We start from the raw sequence: 26456 nt of genomic DNA, 5'->3' as shown, positions 1-26456 counted from the left end.
TGGGAGCTGTGATTACAACCCTGCACGCAGGAGGCCCAGGCCATAGGGGCAATCTACTCACTGGAAGCAGCAGTGGGATTCAGCAGTCCACTGGGTGTCTAAGCAACCTTTTAAGAACTGCACTGCTCATCTCCTGCTGTGAGGAAGGGCTAGAAAAGGTGATCTAAAAATTGTCTGCTAACCCAACCCTGGCCTGATTACCACGGCAGGTGGGGATCCCACCCTTCAATCAAAACACAAAAAAATGTGCAAAAACTTCTGCAAAGATGATTCCACTCACCATCGGTATGCTCCCACCATGATGAACCTTGATGAAGTCAAAGAAAAATTTAATAAAGACCTGGAGACTGTTATCACCAATGTACCAAAAGAGGACAAGCTTATAATTCTAGGTGACTTAGTGCTAGAGTAGGTTCAGAATACCAGACATGGCAGGGAATCTTTGGGAGGAATGGGGTTGGAAACAACAGCGGTAATAGTTAGTTACTACTGAAGACTTGTGCATCTCATGACCTTCTCATCACCAACACTGTCTTCCATTTACATAAACACAATAAAACTTCACGGATGCACCCTTACAGCAAACACTGGCATTTAATAGACTGTCATTGCACGGAAAAAAAAAAGACAGGATGTGAAAGTGATGAAGGTGATGTATGATGCAGTGCTGAACTGATCACAGACATCTCTCCAAGCTAAATATTCTTATTGAACAAAAGCAGTAGCCACAAGGCCAAATTACTACCAGAAGAATTAATCTCAACAGATTAGAGTGCTTCTCTGAGTGGGAAGTTTGTTGTTATCTTGGAGGGAAACTTGAGCAAACACACAGCTGGCAACAGTGAGCAGAAATGGAGTGGGCAGCTTTTAGAGATCTGGTGTACAGCGCTACATTTGCTCATCTGGGTCAGAACACTCACTAACATTAAGACTGGTTTGATGAAAATGATGGGGAAATTCAGAAACTGCTAAATGAAAAAAAAAGGAGAACTCCACAGGGTTTACCAGCAGGATAGTTCATCCATCTCTAAGAAGGCAGCATTTAATTCCATCAAAAGTAAAGTATAAGCAAAGCTTAGAGAGATTCAGCGTTCTTGGCTCAGTAAGAAGGCAGATAAAATTTAGTTTTATGCTGATAGTAACAATCCAAAGTGCTTTTATGATGCCCAGAAGGCTGCTTATGGGCCAAAGACCTATGGTGAGTCTCAACTACTCAGTGCTGGTGGAACCACATTGATTAGTGATAAGGACATGATCCTAGAGAGATGGGCTGAGCACTTCTATAGTGTTCTCAACAGACCATCATCAGTCAATGCTGAAGGCATTGACCATTTACCTCAGGTTGAAGTCAATCCTTCCCTAGCTGAAGTTCCAACTGAAGAAGAGGTGTTGAATGCCAGTAGTCTCCTTTCATGTGGCAAAGCACCTGGTGCTGATTTTATTCTAGTTGAGATTTACAAGATGGGGAGTCCATTGCGCATACAAAAGCTGACCGAAATTTTCTGGGTTATATGGCAAGAGGAGGTTATCCCCCAGGAGTACAAGGGTGCATCCATTGTCCATCTTTATAAAGGTAAAGGGAATGGATTGTCCTGTGATAATCACAGAGGGGTTTCTCTTTTAGTCACTGCTGGCAAGATTCTTGCCAGAATCCTCCTTAATAGGCTGATCCTTCACCTGGCAGCTGGTCATCTATCTGAGTGCCAGTGTGGCTTCAGAAAGGGCTTCAGAACAGTTAGTATGGTATTTGCTGCCCAGCAACTCCAGGAGAAATGCCAGGAGCAGAAGAGAGGTCTGTAAACAATGTTTGTAGATCCAAACAAAGTCTTTGATATTGTCAGTCATGAGGGCTTATGGAAAATTATATTAAAATTTGGTTGCCCGGAGAAGTTCTTCAGTATTGTATGTCAATTTCATGATGGCATGCTTGCCCAGGTTCTGAATAATGGACTATGCTCTCATGCTTTCCCAGTCACCAATGAAGTGAAACAAGGCTGTGTGCCTACTCCCGTGCTTTTTAGCATGATGTTTTTAGCCACGTTGTCAAACATCTTCAATGAGGATGAAGGTGGCATCAAGGTCAAATACTGCACTGCTACTACAATTCTTCAGCTTCAAAAAACTACAAGCCAAGACCAAAGTGGAAGGAGTGTTGGTGTATGATTTTTTGCTTGCAGATGATCATGCACTCAGTGCAGCCTCTGAAGTGGAGATGCAACAAAGTATGGATCATTTCTCTGCTGTTTGTGCTGATTTTGGCCTAACAATTAATACCAAGAAAACAGAGGTACCATCAACTAGCACCATAGCTCCCACACATGGAACCACTGGTTACAGCAAATGGAGAAGTTTTGAATGCTGTGGATAAGTTCATTCCCCTGATCAATAAACTCCATTGGTTTCCTATTCCTTCTGGGATCAAGTACAAATTCCACTACTTTGTATTTAAAGTGCCTCACAACCTGGATCCATCCTACCTTGATTGGCTTATTAAGTGTTTCTCACTTTCACGACCTCTTCAGTTTAGCCAAACTGGTCTACTTGCTATTCCCCAAATTCTGTTTTCCAGTTTTGCCTTTGAGTGATTGTTCAGGCTGCCCTGGTGGTTGGCATTTCCTCTTTCCTCACCTCAATCTCTTAGAATCAATACATGGCTTCCTTCAAAGTTTGGTTCAACGTTACCTCCTCCATGAGGCCTTTCCTGATCTCCCTGGCTACTGACTCCTTCTTCAGAAGTCATTTTGTATTAATTTTGTATATTTTTGTGTGGACTTACATATGTATACATCATTTTCTTTAATTTCCTCTAAGCTGCTTAAGAACAAGGGGCAGGTTCATTTTCATTTTGAAACATATACATATCACTCAGTGTCTTAGTATGGTACCTGATACTTAAATGCTTGATTTTGCAAGCAAGTCAAAGCTTGATTGACTGATGAGATCACAGATGCATTGAAATATTAAAGAAATAATTTGATGCTGTAAATACTTCTCTCCAGTCCTAATCCATATACTTGTAATAATAATAATAAAAATTTTAAAACTCCACTAACATCTAGTTATATAGGGGGACCCCCCCCACCCCAGCCAGTACCAGCCTGCTTATTTGTATTTAATGGAGTATGTTCCAGGGGATGGAAAGAAAACCCAAGCTCCCTTTATCTCCAGGACTTATTATGCCAAGCACTCTCCTTTACCCAGTCTGGGTATCAGTTGTCTCCAGTGAGAAAGCACAGAGTCACAGACTTCCTCATAAAAACAAGAGGTTTACTGTTCTATAATTGCATCCAGGTGATACTGGAACTGTCTGAGGAAGTTTTAAATTGGTATTGGTGTTTATTCTTTATCAGAAATTTAGACACCCTTGGAAGTTCCTGTTAAGGGATTTGGCTATCGTCATTGACAGGTAGGTAGTCTGAGACTTTGATAGAGATGTCCCTTCACTAGATTACAACCCCCTTTCAGCTCATTTCATTTAATCCTTGTCCCTATTGTCCTCTTGATCCTCCAAAAAGGTACTCACAGTCAAAACTTCGACAATCCCCTCTGTAGTTTTCAGGGTTTTTTGCAAGAGATGATTTTCTGTTTGTATTTCAGCTTAGACCTCATGTGTTATTTGCTTTCTTTTATCTTATTAGAACACTCAGAAGTGCAGGCTGGCAAATCAGTTCTATATTCTGCCTGATTGTTGTTTACCTTGCAGTCTACAGCAGCTAGGTGGCGCAGTGGATAGAATTCTGGGCTTGGAGTCAGGAAGACTCATCTTCTTGAGTTCAATTCTGGCCTCAGACGCTTACGATGAAATGGCAAACCTCTCTAGCATCTTTGCCAAGAAAATCCCAAAAGGGTTCATGGAGAGTCAGACATGACTGAAACAACTAAACAACTTTTAGTATAATTTATAAGTTCTCTTCTCAGAATCACAGAATTTCAGAGCTAGAAAGCATTTCAGCATCCACCTAATCTGACACTCTAAAAGAATCCCAGCAACAGGGTGTCTGACCAGTGGTCACCCTGCTTCTGCTTAAAGCCCTCAAATGGAGAGAACCCCCTACCTCCCCCCTTGATATCAACCTAAATTTGCCTCTTAACAACATGCATCCATTGCTTCTGTTTTCTAGAGCCAAGGAGAACTAACCAGATCCTTCTTCCACATCTTTGGATGACCTGGTTTAGTTTGGTTTCATGCCAAGCTTTTTGGAAATTAATAGCTAAACAGTGCCCTGGATTCCTTGTCCCTCTTCCCCTTAGGCCCCATAGATTTTCACTGTTTTGTGAAGCAGTAATATTTATAATATCTGCCATCTTCTTCTATATTTTTAAAAAATGAGCCTTCTAAATTGATACTGTCGTTGACTGCCGTATCTCCTAGCTTGCAAAGATCAAGTGTTGGCACACTGAAACTATTTGTGGGCTTTTTTTTTTAAAAACCCTCTTCTTTGTGGCAATTGCTTTCTATCAGTTTAGTTGGGTCCAGTTTACTACAATTGAATATGACAAGCACTTATTTAATACCTAGTCTTACATACCATCCATTATGGTAAGTGCTAGGGATGCAAAAACAATAACAAAAACTCAAACAGTCTGGTATTAAGGAGCTCATGTTCTAAAACAACACGTACATAGGTAAGTAAATACAGCATATATGAAGAAGAGATACAAAGTACTTTGTCAGAGCAGAGAAGAATATTAACAACTGGAAAGACAGGCAGAAAGTCTCCTCTGGGACGTAGCATTTGAGCTAAGTCTTGAAGAGATCTAGATTCTAAGAGGTGGAGGTGAAGAGAAGGGGCAGGGCAAGGGGAAGAGCCTGTGTAAATGTAGAGGGGCAAGATACAGAATGGCCTGTATGGGAAACAATGATAAGTAGGTCAGTTTGACTGGCATGTCAAGTGCATAAAGAGTAATGTGAAATCCCAATAGGGAGATCAGTTGATACAGTTAAACTGTGATTGGAGCAGTGATGATCAAAGTCGATGTCATTTTCCATTTTCTGCATCAATGGATTGTGCAAATAGGTCAGGGTGGGACTGTTATAATGGGACACATAGCTGTAATTTTCTTCTAATCTCTATTCTTTTCTGTAAGGTACAATACAGCTCTGAATCATGGACCACCAGGGTTGGGAAGTGACTTGTCCAAGGTCATAAAGGTAATCAGTGGCAGATCCAGGACTGAAATAAAGTTCTACTGATTCTTAGTCCTGAATCAAGAGGCAGCAAGGTGGCTCAGTGGATAGAGTGCTGGCCTGGAATTCAACTCTGGCCTCAGACACTAACTAGCTTTGTGACCCTGGGCAAGTCACTTAACTTCTGTTTATCTTAATTCACTGGAGATAGAAATGGCAATCCACTCCAGTATCTTTGCCAAGAAAACCCCATGGACAGTCTGAATGTGGATATGAAGAGACTGACAGCTAGGTGGCACAATGGATGGAGTGCACAGCCTTAAGCCAGACAGAGTCATCTTCCTAAGTTCAAATCAAACCTCAGACACTAGCTGTGTGACCCTGGGCAAGTCACTTAACCTTGTTGGCAAAGCCCTACAGTATCTTTGCCAAGAAAACCCCAAATGGGGTCACAAAGAGTTGGACATGACTGAAACAATTGGATAACAAAGTCTGAAGTTGCTTTCTCTACAATCTCCCTCTCCTGTTTAAGTATCATTTAGAAGGTTGGAGGTAGGGCAGGTACAGATGTATGCTTTTTAAAGCTTTCCTCCTACACCTCATACAGGATTTAGTTTTATAACTATCAAATGTTCTTATCTTCTAATATTGCATATTTTGGCTATCTCTGTTGGTGTCTATCTCCCTAATACACAGCTAATAAGCACCTTGAGGGCAGGAACTATCTTGTGTAAAATTTCCATCTCCTTCTTCACCTAGCACAGTGTTCTGTAGGGTGTAGACACTTCACTGCTGAACATATGGGAGAATTAAGAGGTAAGATGCTAACATTGTGAATTTTGACCAGGCTTGAAAGTTGACAGAAGACACCACCTCTACTCCTTTTCCAAATGCCGTGCCATCGTATCGAATTAAGCAGCACATCTGCTGGATGGTTGTCCCCAACATCTAATTATCTGATAAATAACTCAGAGCAAGATGATGTTGAAACCAACTAAAGGAGGGAGTGGGAAGGGAATGCTGTAATTATTGAATACAGACATATTAACAATATAATTAATTTTCCCATTTAAGAACTAGGTGGGAAATAAGTTGCAATGCAATGTTATTAGAGACAGTGAGTGGAAGCCGAAGCTAATGCCTTTTTTTCTTATAAAATGTCAGTTGGCAATGTTATTGGCATCATCTTCACAAGCCACTTATTAACTGTGTGTAAACCCTCCAACTTGTGGTGCAGGATGTGGTATACTGCAACCTTCTCACAAGTCTCACCACCACTAATGTCAAGCTGCATTTAATTCTCATGAATTAATTTCTCATGAAACAAGCATTCTCTTCACTCTCCATTGATTTAACCAGGCCAGGTGTGGGGAACCTGCGGCCTTGAGGCCACATGTGGCCTCCTAGGTCCTTGGGTGCTGCCTTTTGACAGTCCAACTTTTGCAGAACAAATCCTTTTATTAAGGGGATCTATTCTGTGAAGTTTGGATTCAGTCAAAGGGCCGCACTTGAGGACCTAGAGGGCTACATGTGGGCTCAATGCTGCAGGTTCCCCACCCCTGAACCAGGTCCTTCAAAGCTCCACAATGAATTCTTTTCTCCATGTCTCATAAACATAAAACCAAAGAATGTCAGCGCTGAAAGGAATGTCAGAAGTTGTCTAGTGACTAGACTCTAGTCCAACTCCCTAACCCCCAATTTTATTTATTTTGATAGTTTAATGGATTTAAGAGCTCAACCTTCCAGTATTGCATTTCACAACCTAGCTACAACTTCTTAACCTGTGTTTTTCATTTAATAATAATAATAACTCAAATTAAATGGTACTTTAAAGTTTGCAAAGTCCTTTACTTATTTTATTTCATTTGGACACCTTGCTATAATTATCTACGATTACTTTATGAGGCAGCTACCACAGGTATTATTATCCCATATTACAGATGAGAAAACTGATCCTCAAAGGGGTTAAATGACTTGCCCACAGTTACCTAGGTGCTAACAACCAGAAACAAGATTTTAACCCCAATTTTCCTGACTCACAGGATCACAGAATTTCTGAGCTGAAGGAGCCTTCAATGGCCGCATAATTCAACCTACACTTGGAAAAGAATCTCCTTTATAGCATATCCAACAAGCTGTCACCTAGCCTATGCCTAAAGACTTCCAATGAGGGGGAATCTATTACTTCCAAGTACTTTCAAATACCCATTATGTCCCTCCAAGTTTTTTTCTTTTCCAGGTTTAAACCTCCCCAGCTCCTTCATTCTTTACTAATATACCCTGAACTCAATGCCCCTCACCACCATAGTTGTTCCTTCTCTGGACAGTTTCTAGCTTATCAATATCCTCCCTGGAATGTGGTCTGTTCTAGATGTGGTCTGACAGAGTACAGTGGGAGTGTCACATCCTTAGTCCTGAATGTTGAATTTCTCATAATTTTGCCTAAGATCCCAATAGCTTTTTTGACTGTCACTGGACATTGCTGAATGATATTGAGGTGGTGAACTAAAAATGGTGACATTCTTGGTACCTTCTGTCACCTTTTCTACCACTCTGTGATAATCACTTTAGAAATAGAAAGGGGTCATATAGGACAGGGAAATTAGGAGATAAGGATAAGCCCTTGAGAGGTTACCTAAGGCCACTGAAAGGCAGCTGGGTGGTGCAGTTTTATCCACTGCTTGAAGTCAGAAGGACCTGAGTTCAAAATAGATACTTACTCGCTGTGTTACCTGGGCAAGTCACTTAACCTGTCTGCCTTAGTTTCTCATCCATAAAATGAGCTGGAGAAGGAAATAGCAAACCCCTCCAGTATCTCTGCCAAGAAAACCCCAAATGGGGTCTCCAAGAGTCTGACACAACTGAATGACAAAACAATGCTGAAAACAATGTGTAATCAAGAGGAAGGTGTTAGGATAGTTGAAAGAACACTAGCCTGGGAGTCAGGAAACTTCAGGGCTACGCTTAGTTCTGCTGCTTTCTTGATTGTTTTTGGTCAACTCTTTTCACTTTTATAAGCCTCAGTTTCGTTATTGTCAAATGAAGGGATGGAAATAGATGATCTCAGTGGTCCTTTCCAGATCAAAGATTCCATAGTTCTAAAACAACTTGCACATTAAACTCATCTACTTAGTGAGAACCTCAAGGAAAAGAGGGACCATTCCTTAATTTTCTCTGTACCTCCTTAACTCCTCGAACAGTGCTGAGTGAGTACTACATCATCAATAATTTCTGAATGTTGGGCTGATTACAATATCGCGTGAGTAGTAGAGAGTAAAGTATTGATACTTTCAACAGTTAAAAAACATTTATTAAGTGCCTCTTATCATGAAACTGGGGTTGATGACACGCATGCGCTATCCCTGCTGCTGGGGAGGCTGAGGTTGGTGGATCAATTGAACTCTGGAGTTCTGTGCTATAGTTGGGCTGATGCCTATACAGCGTATGCATTAAGTCTGGCATCACTATGATGAGCACCCAGGAGCAGGGGACCACCAGCGTGCCTAAGAAGAGGTAAACTGGCCCAGGTCAGAAATGCAGCAGGTTAGAACTTCTGCATGAGTACTTAATGCACTTCCAGCCTGGGTTAGATAGGGAGAATCAGTCTCCAGAAAGAGAGAGAGAGAGAGAGAGAAGAGAGAGAGAGAGAGAGAGAGAGAGAGAGAGAGAGAGAGAGAAGAGAGAGAGAGAAGAGAGAAGAGACAGACAGACAGACAGAGAGACAGAGAGAGACAGAGAGACAGAGAGAGACAAAGAGAACAATCTCTACCCTTAACGTAGTTTATATTCTACTGGGAAAGGGAGGTAGGGGCATGGTAGGTATGCAACAGATACACAGGTAAGCAGATACAAAGTAATTTAATAAAGGAAGTTTTAATAACCAGGGAAATCAGAGAAGGCTTCACAGAGGAGGCAACACCTTTGCTGAACTTTGAAAAAAGATCTTGGTCTGAAACTTAATACCTCTGATGACATCTGCACAAGTTCAGTCCATGTAAACTTGTAAATGTGGGATACTGACCACATAAGTGGTATAGGATTGACATATGTTAGTAATTAAGGGCAATTAATAGGACTATGGTAATAAAAATGCTGTTGCCAGTTTAGCAGACAGATCTTGTATAGATATTTTGTTCTTGCTTCTGTAGTACCCATATACCTCCAAGGCATCCCAGAAATTTAATTTTCTTTTTTAAAGTGCACTTCTTCAACTTAGTTAACAAATAATGGGGCAAAGGTATTGTAAGACCATTCAGATCGATTCATCGGTATGTTGTCGTTCAGTCATTTCAGTCATATCTGATTCTTTGTGACCCCATTTGGCATTTTGTTGGCAAAGATATTGGAATGGTTTGTCATTTCCTTCTCCAGCTCATTTTATAGATGAAGAAATTGAGGCAAATAGAGTTAAGTGACTTGTCAAGGGTCACACAGCTAGTGTCTGAGGTCTGTTGTTAGGCATTTCTCCTCAGACACTTTCTCCTTAGATTTGAACTCAGGTCTTCCTGACTTCAGGCCTGGTACTCTGTTCGCCACATCACTCAGCTGCCCAATTCATCAGGGTAGCAAGACAAACTGCATATCATGGGCCCAATAGGTCTTGAAATATTGAATTCCTGAATCTCTGACAAGATGCAGGGGCACTGAACAAATAGAAGAACATATACCAATAGACATATAAGTCATACAGGCTTTGAACAGCATCTTTCATTGAACAGTTTCCCAAATCCAGATCAGATTGTGTTGGACTCGTAGGTCAAATGGGGTAGAGAAGTGTCAATGACAGAGATTGACTAGTTCTGGATGGCCTTCTTTTTCAAATCCAGCTTCTATAGTCATAACTCCATACTCTCTTTGGCAAATGGTGACAGGCTTCCACTGGGAGATAATGTAGACCCAGGTGAACTTCTGGTTCTTACATAGAAACACTTTATGAGCTATGGCATCTGGCCTAGGCAATGTGTTGACCAGAATTGGTGCTTCCAGTTCTAGGCTAATTGCACCACCTTACAGGCTATGTGGCAGAGGGTTTCCCAATATCACTGAGAAGTGAAGGAAATGGTTATTTTGGGCCTTTTGGGATCTAGCCTCTAGGGTCATAGTTATGGATGAAAGTGGGCAGTATTTTGTTATTTCATCTCCCATACTGGGATTGAAGGGATGCTTGCTCTAATCGAGTGAGGATAGAACACTTCTTTTGGGGGCAGCTAGGTGGAGTCAGGAAGAGCTGAGTGCAAATCCAGCTTCAAATACTTACTCCCTGTGTGACCGTGGGCAAGTCACTTAACCTCTGTTTGCCTCAGTTTTCTCAACTGTAAATGGGGATAATAATAGTATCTACCCTTCAGGGTTGTTAGAAGACTAAATGAGATAATAATTGTAAAACACTTAGTATACTGCCTGACACGTAGTTAAGTGCTATGTGAATGTTAATTATTATTATTATTACAACTCTAATTGTGTAGGATGGAATTCCATGAAAACTTCACATGACATTTTCAGAAGGGCCTTAAGTCCACCAATGGTATTTGAAATGAAAATTTTATTTTTGAGGGACAACATGAGGAAGGCTTAGATATGAATTGGACTGAACATAAGGGGACATGAGTGGGCATAAATGATAATAACAATAGCTAGGATTTATTTAATCTTTTGAGAATTTTACAAATTTGATCTCATTTTATCTTCACAGCAACCCTGCTATTATTAACACCATTAATTAATTAATTAATCTCATTTTACAGATGAGGAAATTGAGGCAGACAGATTAAGTGACTTACCCAGGGTTACACAACTGGGAAGCTGGGGCTGGGTTTGAACTCAGGTCTTCCTGATCCCAAATGCCATACTCTACATACTGTGTCATTTAGCTATGTGATCGATGTTGTGATCCCTTCCTGCCGTAGTGGGTAGTGGTGACCTATGCCTGGGACTCAGTGGTTAGACCAGACTCAATATCCTCTTGTGAAAATACTATAAGGAGTTGTGGGGATATATAGAGATTGGGAAGTGGGGGATTTTATGGAGCAAGGTGATGATCATGGACCAGCTGATGACTACATCTAGCTAGATAAATTTAACACATTAACATAGCTCAAAAAACTGATTAGCCAAGTCTGAGGTGGTTCAGGATAAGCCCAGGCTCAGACCCCAGGCAGTGTGCTTTAGGGGAATGTGGTTCAATTTGGAGTCAGGAGAGTCCTAGTTCTGAATCTTGTCTACACCAGGATTGACTATATAACCATGAGTCAGCTAGGTACTACAGTGGATAGAGTGCTGGACTTATAATTAGGTGCACTCATCTTCCTGAGTTCAAATTTGACCTCAGACACTTACCAGCTGTGTGACCCTGGGCAAGTCACTTAACCCTGCTTGCCTCAGTTTCCTTATCTGTAAAATGAGCTGGAGAAGGAAATGACAAACCACTCTAGTATCTTTGCCAACAAAACCCCAAATGGGGTCATGAAGAGTTGGACACAACTGAACAACAACAACAAAGTGCCTATCTGGTAGGAATGTTCGGAGGCTTGGAGGAGTTCAAGTACGTAAATAACTTTTTGCAAACCCTAAAATGGCTATATAAACATCAGCTTCTATTAGGCAACTGTCATATTTTGCCATCACCTCTGGCCTCAGCCTAAGTCAGTAGTTGGCAACTTTAGATCAAAGTAGGTTGGCAAAAGTCTTGAACCTTGGCAGTCTTCAATGCCTGGAATTCTCTCCTTTCTCATCTCTACCTCCTGGCTTCTTTCAAGTCCAGTTAAAATTTCACTTTCTATAAGAAACCTTTCCCAGGCTCCCTTATGCTCAATACTTTCCCTCAGTGATTACTCCAGTTTATCTGCCTTGTGTGAGCATCCTTGTTTGCCTATTGTCTCCTCCCCTTAGACAGGGAGCACCCTGAGGCAGGAGTTATCAGTTTGCTTTGTATTCATTGATCTTAACACAATGCCTGGAGTGGAAGGTCTTGACTTGATTTACAGGACTCCTCCCACTGCTGGATTTTTGGATGGTTTCTAACACATTCAAAAGGAGGGTTTATGAAAGAATATGGACAAGAATTACTCACTGATGGGGTATGACTTGTATCAGTACAGGGAATTGCTACATGAAAGAGATCATTGATCCATTAAGCAGGGATTCTTAACCTAGGGTCTGTGAACTTTCTTCAATAGTTTGATAACTATTTCAGTATAATTGGTTTCCTTTATAATCCTATGACTTATATGTGTTTAAAAACATTCTGAGAAGGGGTTCATAGACACAGAGATTGCTGAAGGGATCCATGACAGACAAGAAAGTTGAGAACCCCAGCTGACTAAGGTATAGAAAAGAACAAACGTATTTCTTTAGATTAGGAAAGTTGAAACCCATTTTAAAATGTTACTGCATGATTGGTTTTGGGCATTTTCTCCTCAGACTTTTGCTGATTAATCACATTATTAGTCATGAATAAAACAATCACCACCAATACAGCAAAATCCCACTTATTTGGGATGGGATTGTAGTGTTCAGTCTTGGACTTTGAGATCCTCAACCTTCAAAAAGTTCTTGGGATATGTAAAGCATCTAAAGATCAGGAAAGAGCAGGCATATTCCCTGCCAAGGGTCAGGTATTGTACACCTCTGAGCCTCACATAGTCCCATGACACTCATTTAACATATAATTCTTTTTCTTTTCTTTTTGTCTGGGATCTATGGTTTTATTGTCTGAATTTCCAATGAGGAAACTCAACCCTGCAGATCAGTATCTGCTTGTCAGTTTACTGTCTTACAGAGATGCCAAGGTCACACAGCCAGCATGTCAGAGGTGGCACAGGAACCCACATCTTCCTGACTCTTTATGTGCTTGTGCTGCTTCCTTTATTACACAATTCCTAAGAAACTGGCTATCTGATGTGTCATCTCAGAAGAGATTAGAAGGAAGAAACTTGAAAACTAGAAAGAAGTGAGGGTTTGCGGTGGGGGTAAGTAGAGATCAGGGAAGGTCAAGTGTAGTAGTGCTGTTAGAAGCAGATAAAATAATAGCAGAAGTCACAACTGACAACCTGACATTGAGGCAGGAGACAAAAACAAAAAGGCAGAGGCAATTATATTACTACTTAGTTACATGACAACAATGGATGCCATCATGGTGACCTTGAACCATTGGGAAAACATTAATCCTCTGTATCCTCTGTCTGAGAAGACAAACAAGTATACTATAGTTCAGAAAAGTTTCCACCAAAATGGTTGAAAGAAAAAAATTTTTTGATGTTTAAAAGACTAGTTTATACTTATCTGGAATCGTCACATGTGTGGGATAACTCATTAGATGACAGTGCCAGATCAAGGTAACGTGACTGTAGGAACCCTATTCATCAGGGAATTAGCAGCTGTCGTAGTCTCAAGCAAACTTGGTCTCTCTTACTGTGGCCCTTTTACTGTCTTCATCTGCCACTGTTCAATATTTTCTCCTTTTTGATTGACTTCTAAGTTCTTTTCATCTTCTGTTCTGCATTTGTTGGAATCTACCTCCAATAAATAGTTTTCATAGCTTTGTAGATTGCAATGACAAAAAGTTTACTGAAAACGTGGCTGATGTATACTTCTTAATCTGATTCAAAAATAGATTTGTATTGGAATTGAAACCTCCCCCTGAGGGCAGCTAGGTGGCTCACTGGATAGAGCACTGGCCCTAGAGTCAGGAGGACCTGAGTTCAAATGTAACCTCAAACACTTACTAGGTGGGTGACCCTGGGCAAGTCACTTAAAAACACTTGCCTCCAAAAAGAAAAAAGAGAAAAGAAGCTTCCATCTGAAATGGCAAAAGAAGAGTCCCAGAGGAAAAAGGAAGAAATGATCTAATGAGAAAATATTTTCAGGCTAATAGAAAACCCAAACACATAAAAATGCCTTAGTATATGGTTGACATATTAGGAGGTAGGTCATATGAGTGCCCATCCAGAGGAAAAAAAGAGTTTCCAGGCTTTTTATTGATAGAACAAGCCAAAGAGATCTCTATTCCAACATTTTACCATCCTGTTCATTAAACCTCACAAGAGAAAAGCTACCATTCCTCTCCCTACCCACAAAAATGTACACATGGTACAGGATTCCTATCACATGTTAATGTCTCTGGGCCAGTAGATGCTCATGACATTCTTTTTCAGCTACTTCTTTTCTTTTCTTTTTTTTACAGTTTTTTTTTCTTTTTAGGCAATTGGGGTTAAGTGATTTGCCCAGGGTCACACAGCTAGTAAGTGTCAAGTGTTTGGTCTGAGGCCAGATTTGAACTCAGGTTCTCCTGACTTCAGGGCCAGTGCTCTATCCACCATGCCACCTAGCTGCCCCCAGCTACTTCTTTTCTTAAAAGAAAATTCTCAGACCTTCTTATAGTCTGAGGAAGGAGCATCTGGAGAAGTCAGCTTATTCATTTAACAAATTCAATTTTGCATGACATCAGTTCAATTCAGATGTTACCCTCCTTGGTGAAATCCTTCCTCTTTCTCCCTCCTCAAATATTCTTAGCCCATGTTGACTATTCTTTCGCTTGGTTTCTATCACATTCTATTGTTATTATGGTATAGTGGAGACCAAGTTGACTTTGGAAACTTACTAGCAGCATGGTCTTGGACAAGTCACTTAATCCATCTGAAACTCAGTTTTCTCATATATAAAATGGGAATAATATTAGCATCTAATGCACAGAGTTGTTAAGGAGTCAATGATATATTATGTTAACCACTTTCTAAACCTTAAATGTGCTATATAAATGTTTGCTATTGTTATTCTTTGTATATATACATGCCATACCTTTCCTATTAGATTGTAACCTTCCTGAGGGCAGGAATTATGCCATTTTCCATCTTTGTACCTCCGGGGCCAAAGCAATATCTTCCTGATGGTAAACACTGAATAAATAGTTGCTGAAATGAATTGATTGCAAATCACAGATGACATTTTTGTAAATATGATATAAGATTGAACAAGACCCTGATCCTCTCTGGGCTTCAGTTTCCTCATCTGCAAAGTGAGGGGATTTAGACTAGAAAAGGGATTCTAAGCCATTTTGTGTCATAGACCCCTTTGGGTCTGGTAAGGCATAGGATTATAAAGGAAATCAATTATACAAAAATGTGGTTATCAAAATATTTTAAAATGGTCTATGACACAAAATGGCTTAGAACTCCTTTTCTAATATAAATCCCCTCACGTTATGAATAAAGAAACTGAAACCCAGAGAGGATCAGGGACTTGTCCAATCATATATCATATTTGCAGAAATGCCATCAATTTTTTAATGGTATCTGAGAAGTGTGAACCCTGAGCCCCACGAACCCCACGAACTCCAATTTGAAACAGAGTCTGCTCTAGGAAAGAGACAAACGAAATTGGGGTACATGTATTCACAGTTTAATTTCTGAAAGTGGCTTCACATGCATTGCATGAGAGTTCATTCCAAAGCTGGGCTGCCCCTAAGGGGACCAGTTCAAAACTGGCTCCATTTGGCATTTTGTAGTACAGCCTTATATGCCCTTTGAAGAGTAGATATTCCCAAGGAGTACCAATCAGCTGTGATTGGTTGACATATTAGGAGGTAGGTCATATTAAAATGAAGTCTTGAGTACCTGCTTTAGATTACTGTCCACAGGGGCCAATATCTTCTGCCATCAAAGGAAATACCGCCCCCAGTCTTGGAAGTCTGTCTCCACCCAAACCTGAATAGGGTAAAATCATTTCAGGCCTGGTTTGGAGTTTGACCAAAATAAGGAGATTCAATGCAATCTCATTATTGGAAATGTCCTTCTGAAGAACTTTGGACAGAAGGTTGGCAGGGTGGAGCTCTGAGTCTCCAAGACAAAGATTACCAAGAAAAATCATTTTTAACAGAAGATATCAGCAACTACCAACCCATATGTTCACTTTTTGACCTTTACGAAATCCTTGTTAGAATGGTTTCTGCAGCCATTAAGAATATTTTTATTTTTTTATTTAAAATTTTTTATTTTTAAATTTAAAAAATTTTAATTTATGGAATAAAACAAACATTTCCATAATATAGTATGATAAAAAAGTTAATCATACATGAAACTGCAAATGTGTTATATACAACTTGCTATTATTCCTTTTAAATATATAATATAGTTATCATGTAAATTTCTTTTTTTTCTTCCCCGATCCCATGCTAAAGATGGCTACTATTAGACACAAATATGTATGTATGTAAAATTATTCTATATTTACTTCTATTTATCAGTTCTTTCTCAGATTATAGACAGCACCTTTCTTCATGTGTCCTTTATTTTTAATTTGTATATTTATAATAGTCAAAATGACTTCTTAAAACAATAATGCTGTTGCTATATACAACGTTCTCATTTCTTTTCACTTTGCTCTTCAACATTTCATGCAAGTCTTTCCATGCCTTTCTAAGATCATTGAGTTCATCATTTCTTATAGCTCAGTAGTATCCCATCACAACCATATACTACAACTTGTTCAGCCATTCCCCAATTGATGGAGATTCTTGCAATTTCCAGTCCCTTGCTACCACAAAGAGAGCTGCTATAAAACATTCCATTGGCATTTGAAGTTGATTACTATTTGTGAATTTTCCTCCATCTTATTTTTACTCACTGTAGTTATCCCTTCTACATCACTGGGTTAGTGATGTGCTACCCCTGCTATCTAGAAAATCCCCATAAAACATTTTGGCTATCCCTTCATACCAGAGAAGAAGTCTGAATTTTTTCTTTTTCTTTTATGAGGTGTTTAGCTCATAAAGTTATTGTAAAATTGGGGTTAAGTATTTGGTCATAGGCTCTGTGTCATCTGCTGGCCTTCATGTGTTGTCCGTGGTTTCTGCAAAACTCCCCAAAAATTCCCATTTAATTTCCAAACCGCAAAGGGGAAAGTTGAGATGTGGAAGGGATAACTGTATTTTCTCTCAGCCTCTCTTTATACCGTATCTCTGTTACCTTATCTTCTCCTCCCATCCACTCACTCCCCATCCCACACACCCCTCCAAAAATCTCTCCCCACTCTTCTTCCCCTACCTTCCTGAATGCCAATCTACAGACCCCCTCTAAGAGGATCTTTAAAGGAAACATGAAGAGGGAATAGGTAGGTTTTCACCAGAAGATCTTCTACCACAGACCACACCTTTATAGCCACACAAGCTGGCTAAAAAGCATAGAGAATATAAAATTTGACTATTTTTTGCTGTTTTAAAAAAAAACAGAACAAAACGTAGCCTTGAAGGTTCTCTTCAGACAAAGCATCTCCGGTGCATATATTAAAGTGATACAAGACTAACTGATGCAACTTCACAGCTAACTTTGCTCCCCTATTCACTGATAACTGACATAAAGTGAGGCATAGAAGTAGAGAGACATAGGCTCACTCCAGGTATTCACTTTGTCATGATAAATCTATGATTAAGAGAAACTGAGGCATGAAAGTCCGAGGCTGGCAATTATCAATAATAGAAGTCAGTGGTCCCTCAGTGACCAAAGATACTCCTTACAGCTTTTTATAGTTTGGTGGTTATATCAGGTCCACTGACACAAACTAATTAAACTAAGTCAGTGATTGGACTGTATTAGAGGTAAGGGTGGGTTTACATCTGGCACAATCATGCTGACTTTCAAGAGGGGGGCTCCAGAATCCAAAGTAAAGAGGAAAACACAAAATTGAGTAACACCTTCTGGAAAATCTGAACCAGATACCCCATCCCCCTTTACCAGAAAGACCAGTGCTAGGAAAAATATCTTCTGATTAAGCTGAGTTATCCTGCATCCATCTTCTTTATCTCCCTTAAGAAACAGGACCACTCTCAGTCATGTACACAGTCTATTGTATGGTCTTTTCCAAACTTTTCGCCCAAGGCCTATATAAAATAAATCCAAACCTAAGCCCTAGAGATTGGTTACAGTGATTATTAAGACTTTTAATTATTAATCAGTAATCAATAATCAATTTCACAACTTATGTTCTGGAGAAGGTCTTGTACCTGATCCAAACAAAAGAATCATTCCCTCTTATTTACACGGTTCTCAAAATACTCCTATTTATACATGACATTGTGTTCATTTCATCTTGCTCCAGAACACTACAATGTCTCTTAACTGAAATACATAGCAAGATGCAAAGGTTTGGTTTAATCACCCACATTGGAAAAATGAAATGGATAAAAATAACATAGATATATATGTGCCCATAGAATATACACACATGTATAGATATACATACATATATATTATGTATATTTTTCATGCCTAGCACCCTGGCAACATCAATTATTCAATCAACAAACATTTATTAGGAGCCGATTATGTGCCAGGCACTGTGGTAAGAATGAGGGGTATGAAGAAAAAGCAAAAACAATCTCTGCCCTCAAGAAACTTTCATTCAAGCAAGGAAGACAGTGTACATAAATAAGTCTATACAAAGTAGATAAAAAAATCACCGTAGAGGGGAAGGCATTAGCAGTCGGAGGTAGGGATGAGGAAGATTTCAGCTGAGTCTTAAAGGAATCCAGAGATTCTGAGACATAGGAGGTGGGGAGGAAGAGGATTCTGGGAATGGGAATTACAGTGTGAAGGCATGAAGACAGAAGATGGAGAACTATGTATAAGGCACAGCAAGAGCATCAGTATAGCTGGATGTTAGAATATGTAAATATGCTAGAAAATGAGAAATATAGGAAAGGGGGCAGGTTGTGAAGAACTTTGAATATCAAGTCAAGTTGTTTATATTTGATCCTGGAGGTAACGGGAAACCATCAGTTTATTGAATTAATGGAGTGGTGGATCAAACCTATGCTTTAGGAAAATCATTTTGGCAGCTATAAGGAGGATGGGCTGGAGTGGGAAAAGAATTAAAGAAGAGATCAATGAGGAGGGAATTGCAGTAGTCCAGAAAAGGTGATGAGGGCCTGAACTAAGGTGGTGTCTGTGTGAGTGAGGAGAAGGGTACCTATCTAAGAGATGCTGTAGAAAAGGAAGAGGCAAGTTTGGAGAACTGACTGGATATATGGGGTCAATGAAAGTGAGGAATTAAGGATGATACCGTGGTGGTGAATCTGGGTGACTGGAGAGATGGTAGTGTTCTTGACAAGAATAAGGAAGTTCCAAAGAAGAGTGGGTTTAGGGGAAAAGATAATGAGGTTTTTTTTGGACTTGTTGAGTTAGAGATGGCAACACATACAGTTTGAGATTTCCAACAGGCAATTAGTGATTCAAGCTCAGGAAAGAGATGAAGGCTGCATAAGAACCATCATTAATCCCATGGGAGCTCATGATAGCATCAAGTGAAATAATAAGGAGAAAAAAGAGAAAAGCATTCAGGATAGATCCTTGGAGGGACACCTATGGTTAGTGAGTATAAAATGAATGAAGGCACAAGCAAAGGAGCATGAGAAGTGGTCAGACAGATAGGAGGAGAACCAAGAGAGAGCAGTGTCACAAAAACATGGAGAAAAGAGTGTCTAGGAGAAGATCATTAAAAGTATTAAATGCTGTAGAAGCTGAGAAGGATGAGGGCTGAGAAAAGGTCATTAGACTCATCAATTTGGAGATCACTGGTAATTTTGAGGAGAGACGTTTCAGTTGAATGAGGAGGTCAGAAGTTATATTACAGAGGCTTTAGAAGAGAGCGAGTGGAGATGTGGAGACACAGTATAGGTGGTTCTTTCAAGGAGTTTAGCTAAGCAGAGAAAAGATATGGGACAATAGCTAGTGGGGATGGTAGGATGTAGTAAGGTTTTTTAAGGATGGAGGAGTGATAAGCATGTTTGGAGGCAGCAGAAACTAGGAGATAGGGACAGATTAAAGATTAGAGTGGAGATGACAATGGTGGCAATCTGCTGGAGAAGAAGAGAGGGGATGGAATCTGGGTACATAAAAGGAAGTAGCCTTCCCAAGAAGAACGGCCATCCCTTCATCAGAGAATGGAGTGAAGAAAGATATGGAAGGGATAATGTTAAAGGGATGTCATATGAAGAGAAAGGCAAAGTAAGGAGCTCTTAGCAAACAGCCTCAATTTTTTGGCCAAGTATGAAGTGAGTCAAGCACTGAAGAGAGATGATGGGCTAGGCCCTGAACTGAACAGTCAGAGATCAGGCTGTATCCTCTTTGAGAAACTGAACTGTACTTTCACGGTCAAAATTAAAATTGCTTGCTGCCAAACAAAACAAAAAACCCAATCCTCTCTCTAAAACACTAATATTTTTCTGGACATGGTTATATGGTTGCAGATCATGGAGCACTGTGATATAACAAAAAAATCAAAACTACAAGTAACAAAGCACAGTATAAAGATATATGTTGGGTGTAAGTAGACTATAACATAGTCCATGGCTTCAGGAAGCTTACAGTGTAGTAGAGAGCATAAAACAAATATACACATAATTATATTGAAAGTTAATAATGTACATGATAAATATAATATTTATAATGTATAAAATGATATATAACAAAAACATGTGCATTGTCATGTCCAACTCTTCATGACCCCTTTTGGTGTATTCTTGGCAGAGATGTTGAAGCAGGGTTTTGCCATTTCCTTCTCCAGCTCATTTACAGATGAGGAAACTGAGGCAAACAGGATCAAGTGACTTGCCCAGGGTCATACAGCTAGTAAGTATCTGAGGCCAGATTTGAACTCAGGGAGATGAGTCTTCCTAACTCCCAGTCGCAGCACTCTACTTCACCACCTACCTGAACAGAAGTTCAAATAGCTGCTCTATTTGGTAGCTTCAAGAAACGACAGATCATTAGTAACTGGGAGGATCGGGGGAGGCTTCATAGAAATAGATCTGGCTTCACAAGAGATAAGAAGCTCTTAAGAATGAAATTTTAGAGACAAATGATTCCAAAGAGGAAGAAAAGGGGAGCTGTCTGTAGAAACATATTTTTAAAAAACACTCCTTTTTAGTTTTTCTAGAAATATTATTTTTCCAGGCCTTTCCAAGATTTTTCCCTTTCATCAAGTGGAGGAACAAAAGCAAAGGCTTTTTTTTGAATGGTGGAAGAGTAATAACCAAGTTTAACTCTGACCTTGGAGAATGATCATTGTCTTCCCATTCACCTGGAGTGATTGACACCAAGACCCGCCTGAGGACAGCACCTTTTCTTTAGAAATTGAAGATTAAGCTATTGATCACAGAGTGGAATTTTTAAGAAGTGGTCCAGGCCAAGGAACTGAGTAATTCTGGAATGTTAACTCAGAACTGCATTTTAACATATTAAATCTTTTTTCCTTGTTCAAGATTCCTATGAACTTTACCTCAAATCTTCTTGGGGCAGATTATTGGAAGGCATGGGGGACTAGGTTAATTTGGGCATATCTTTCCCCTCTGCCAGTTAGAAAGTGCTTGGATATAGATTAATGTTAAATTCAATAAAATTGTATCTGGCAGACTCAAGCCTACACTGCAGAAGAAGCCAAAGTGAATGAATAATGAACCAACTCATTGAAAAATGTTCAATTTTAAACAAGCACGTAAAGAAAATGGAACTAAGGGCAGGTTAAGATTGAATAGGTAAGTGTGGCCCTGGCGACAGCCTCAAGAGGTGTAAAGCTCAGAATGAGTTGATGTTTAAGGCCATCTTAAAAAGCAAAGTACAATGAAAAAGACTTTAAACTATGTTGGGTGAAAAAATGTTTTCACATGCAACTGGGAAATAAGAAATACAGGAAATGGGGTACAGAAGTCTATCCTGCTCTACAGGAAAATAGAAGGGGAAGGGGATAAGAGAAGGGAGCGGGGAGAGATAGAAGAGAAGGCAGACCAGGGGAAGGGGTATTCAGAATTCATGCCATCTTGGGGTGGGGGGAGGGGAGAAATTTGGAACTCAAGAAACTTGTGGAAGTGAATATTGAAAACTAAAAATAAATTTATATTTAAAAAAAATAAACTATGTTGGGTAGAGGCATAAACTCAAAGAAAGGGTGTGTCAGAGCCATCTCAAACATGCTCCAGAGACCTGATTGTTAAATTTTCAGTGTGAACATTTACACCTTGGGAGTCAGCAAAGCCTACAGCCCAGGCCTGATTTATAGTTTTGTTGAATGAATGCATAGACTTAAAAGAGTGATGGAGAAAATGTAAATGATGCAGCTTAAACTTAAAAGTATGCCATAGGCCACCTAATGACCTAGTGTTGGGGCCACACACACCCTGGGGGGTCAATGGTGCTGAGGTCCTGAGAGAGAAGAAGGCACAGAGATGAACTCTGACTCTCCTCTGTAGCCAGTCCTGGACCGGGAACACACCTTGGCCAGAATGCTGGTATAGGGGTGGAGTGCCATATCTCTGCTGCCTGCCTCAGTTTCTCCATCTGCAAAGTGTGGATAATAATAGCACACACCTTCCAGGATGGTCCAGGATTCCAAATCTATTGCAGTGTCCTGCCTTCAGCAGGGACGTCCCAGTGTTACTGTCATGTTCTCTTCTTGGCAAGTAGATAAATGACCACACAAAGGAAAATGGAGGAAACTGAAGAGGTTAAGAGACTTCCCCAGGGTCACACAGCTAGTCAATGTCTGAGGTTGTATGCAGATAGTTGCCCTGTGACTTCACTGTCTTGTTTCATGACTCCAGAATGGATGCCATATGAACAGGCCATTCAGCAAAACTTCTACATGGTCAAAGTTGGTGATACCTTTGGACCCACATGGTGGACCTGCTGGTTCTGAGTGGAGCTGACTATCCCCAAAGCTTGGATGGGTCATGAAGTTTACCTTCTCTGGGAGAGTGATAGAGAAAGCTTATCGTGGAGGAATAGGGAACCAGTCCAGGGTTCAACCAAATTGGGTGAGAAGACCAGCTACATCCAGACAGACAAGATGAAAGAAGTGGATCCCTGGAGGCAAGTGTGAATCCCTCAGAGGAAGGGAGTGCCCAAGCAATCAGCCCACAAAAGCAGCAAAGCTAACAGAGCTTGGGGTTTGTCATTGCCAACTTGGCTCTGGCCCTTTAAGGAGACAATCTGGAAATGTGCTCATAATTGGTCATCAGCTGTCTGACTCATGCAGAAGAACCCACAGTTCACATTTGCCTGCTCTTAGGCACAACAGTATGAGTAGGTGAAGAGGTACTACCTAAGCTTATATTCCCAGATCAAGAGTATGTCTGGGCAGGACAGTTTATTCCAGTGGGGGGCACTTGGGTCGAGATGGATGGGAACCTTCCCAGTGGAGAGTCCATGGTGATACTATTTCTTCAAGGATAGAACCTCTCCCTTCAGGAATTTGGGAAAATGTGTTCTAAGTTCTGGCTTCCAGACACATTTGGGTGTTTGGCCCAACTCCCTCAGATCATGCATGGCAGTAGCATCTAACACTTCCTGACATAGAAGCTGAGCTGGAATTTGATGAACTCCTTCCCTCATCATACCTTCTTCTGGAAAGGAATGATGGTTCCTGGGTATTGGTCCACTTTCTTCCTGGGGAGTCTTATGGGATGGAAGGCCATCTAGAAGAGATGCTGAAAACCATGAACAACAACAAAGACAAGAGGAGGGTGAACCACAGTGCCTTCCTCTACGGGTTTGGGGATGGGGGTGGTGGCTCCACCCAGGCCATGCTAGACTTGCTGGAACAAATGAAGGATACAGACAAACTGCCAGGGTGTATTTCTCTACCTCAGAATGATTTTTCTCATTACTAGAGAAGGACACGGGGCAGCTTTGCACGTAGGTAAGGGAATTGTTCCTAAAGCTTCACAACAGCACCTACACCACCCACACCCAAATCAAAAAGGAGAACCAGGACTGTGGACAGATCCCGCATGATGTGGAACTCTTGAGCAGTCTGGCCTTGGCATGTAGTGGAACTTTCCAGTATCCTTCTGCTGAATCACAGCACCTCTGGAGGCTCTTGCTCCTAATCTAGTTCCATGATGAGCATCCTGGAAGCTGTATTAAGCAGGTGGTGGATGATGCTCTGAAGTCCTATGGAGAGATTCAAAGCAGCAGCTCCCACCTCCTGAATGCTGCAGTTTGGTCTCTGTGTGGAGGAGAGCCAGGCTTTCGAGATCTAAGCCCACCATGCAACTTCTTCATTTCCAACACACTGTGCTAAGAACACACAGAGGTGGTGGTCCTGCCAGGAGCCAATGCCACTGAGAACATGGTCCTGGTGCCAGTGCCTAGTATGGGTTACACCCAAGCCCCAGCTCTGGCCTGGCCTCCTCATGCCATCACAGTGGTACAGGAGGCTGATGGCTCTGTGATGCTGGAGAATAGCATTATCTGAGTGCACCTCGATTCCACAGGCCATTTAAACTCCCGGTTTTGGTTTCCTCAGATAGGGAAACCATCCCCTAGGTGTATGGCAACAAGTTTGTGATATTTGATGATGTTCCCTTGTACCGGGTTGCCTCGGATGTGATGGATTATCATCTAGAGACCCGGAAGCCAGTCGAGAAGCTTGACTAAGCCCTTGAGATGGGATGCCAGGAGGCCTTTGAGGCAGTGTCCATTTCTCCCTATAGCGCAGTAGCCGAAGCATCCTGACACAAGAAATTGTGCTGGACTCAGACTGTCCGTTATCTCCAGTCTCATGTGGAGGTGGACTGGTTTGAGTCCCACAAGTTCTTAAAGGTGGAATTCCCTGTCTGGACCCAGAACACCAGTGCTACCTAGGAGATCCATTTTGGGCACATACAGAGACCTACACATTATAATACCTCTTGGGAATGGGCTTGATTTGAGATATGGGCCCATCGACAGATGAACCTGTCAGACCATGGCTTTGGGATGGTGCTTCTCAACAACAGTGAGTATGGGGGCTCTGTTCAGAACAACATCCTCTTATGGACACTCAAGCCTCCTGATGCCGCTGTGGACGCGGGTCATCATCAGTTCTCCTATGGGATAATGCTGCACATGGGAATAGTCCAAGATTCTGGAGTCATCCAAGCTGTCTGCAGCTTCAATTTCCCCCTATATGTTATACCCACAGGACCAGCCTTCCACCAGCCCTGAGTGCTTTCTCATTATCTGCTGTGGTGCTAGAGACTGTTAAACAGGCAGAGGCTGGACCCCACCCTTGTGCACTAGTACTAAATCTGCACGAGGCACATAGCAGCCATGTAGACTTCTGTAGGCTCCAGACATCACTCCCTGTATAGGAAGCTGTCATTGGCCTCATTTCCTTCCCTTCTCCTTCTAGTTGTGATTTTCTAGAATGTCCTGACCACTGGCAGCACTTGATCCTAGAGAGCTCCTGCCTAAAGCTTTCCTTGTCTCCCTCCCAAGTGGTTTCTCTCCTCCCTGTGTTGTAGTCCCCAGCTCCCTGATCAAGAGGTAGGACCAGCACCTTGGGCCTCATCACCCTGAAATCCCTGGCCCCTAGACCACAAACAAGTAGGAGCCCTGACCCTGATCCTAACCACTTCCATCTTGGTTCCATCCAAGCATCAAGGTCCCAAACTCCTCTGCCCTAACACATTTGTAGGTGGGGGCAGTCCTGTTCACCTGGGGCTGGGAGGGAAGCCAGACACGCCCTCTCATCTAACTCCTGGGGCAGTGGAATAATCTGTGAAAGAGTGGAGGGAATGGGATAGGCTGCAGCTCTGAGGAGTAAGTTAGTTAGACTTGGACTCTGCCACTGTTAGCCTCTGGCTCTTCCTGAGTAAATCTAAGGAGCCATGCATGAGGCAAGAGCTTATCTCACCCCCTACTAAATCTCAAAAGCATACACTTATTTCCTTTGTCCTTTCCTTACTTTAATTGATGTTGGCCCTAGTAGCTGGTTTCTAATAAACTGGTGAGTGGACACATTTCAATCAATCCAGTAAATATTTTCATTAGCCAGCCCCTCCCCCCCAAAAAGTATGTTATGGGTACATTCTTTTTTTCAGAGAGCCAGTTGTTAAACATTTGCCAACATACCCCTAGGTTAGGGCCATTTCTCAGGGTAGATGGGGCGGTGATAATAGATGACAGAAAGAGCAGAATTATTTGATTCTGAATTTGTTTCTTTGCCTAGGAAAATTATCTTTGGACTGGGAAAGAGAGTAAACATGGTTAGCAGGAAGCTGAAACCTGAAATAAATAAAGATACGGTAAGAGATTACACTCAGTGAATTCAAGTCTTTAGCCCTGATTCAACTGCATTCCAGGGTAGTGGAAAAAACCAGCAGAGGTATTTGCTGAGCTTATGTCAGTGATCAAAGGCAGGTCTTGAGGGAGGATGACAAGTTCATTTTGGGAGATGTTAAATTTGAGATGATGGAGGGAAAAAAAGGATATCCAGATGGAGATCAGTAAAAAGGTAGAAACTGAAGACTGTCTTAATGCTCCAGGGAGACATAATAGTTGAGCTGCAGGAGCAGGAA

At 41.2% G+C, this 26456-nt stretch overlaps 1 pseudogene; it reads left to right on the top strand.

The window, feature by feature from the left end:
- The first annotated feature begins 1461 nt into the window (after positions 1-1461).
- LOC110213420 (alpha-mannosidase 2C1-like) lies at positions 1462-24278 on the top strand (annotated as a pseudogene).
- Positions 24279-26456: the final 2178 nt, after the last annotated feature.

The sequence above is a fragment of the Phascolarctos cinereus genome, unplaced genomic scaffold (genome assembly GCF_003287225.1).
Source record: "Phascolarctos cinereus isolate Bilbo 61053 unplaced genomic scaffold, phaCin_HiC Scaffold_726;HRSCAF=1367, whole genome shotgun sequence".
Classification (NCBI taxonomy): Eukaryota; Metazoa; Chordata; class Mammalia; order Diprotodontia; family Phascolarctidae; genus Phascolarctos; species Phascolarctos cinereus.
Note: the sequence above shows the minus strand (reverse complement) of the source record. Positions and strands in the feature narration are given on the sequence as shown.